The following is a 542-nucleotide window of genomic DNA, read 5'->3' as shown; positions in this document are numbered from 1 at the left end:
CAGAGTGATCAGGCAAGAGAAAGGAATAAAGGACATCCAGATTGGAAAAGATGAAGTCAAATTATCCCTGTTTGCAGATGACATGATCCAATATATAGAGAAACCAAAAGACTCCACAAAAAGACTTAGAGCTGATAAACGATTTCAGGAAAGTTGCAGAACACAAAGTCAACATGCAAAAATCATAAGCATATTTATACTCCAATAATGAACTAGCAGAAAAAAAATCAAGAAAGCACACCCATTTACAAGTCACCAGAAAACAAACAAACAAACAAACAACCCCCCCCCCCAAATCCCCTAGGAATTAGTTTAACCAAGGAGAGGAAACATCTCTACAATGAGAATGACAAATCACTGCTGAAAGAAATTAAAGAGGATGCGAAAAAGATGGAAGGACATTCCATGCTCTTGGATTGGAAAAATTAACACTGTGAAAATGTCCATACTACCCAAAGTGGTCTATAGATTCAGCACAATTCCCATCAAAATACCAATGACATTCTTCACAGAAATAGAAAAAAAAAATCCTAACATTCATA

Source organism: Galeopterus variegatus, unplaced genomic scaffold (genome assembly GCF_000696425.1).
Source record: "Galeopterus variegatus unplaced genomic scaffold, G_variegatus-3.0.2 Scaffold416, whole genome shotgun sequence".
Lineage (NCBI taxonomy): Eukaryota > Metazoa > Chordata > Mammalia > Dermoptera > Cynocephalidae > Galeopterus > Galeopterus variegatus.
The sequence above is the reverse complement of the archived record's forward strand: the minus strand, read 5'-3'. Positions refer to the sequence as shown.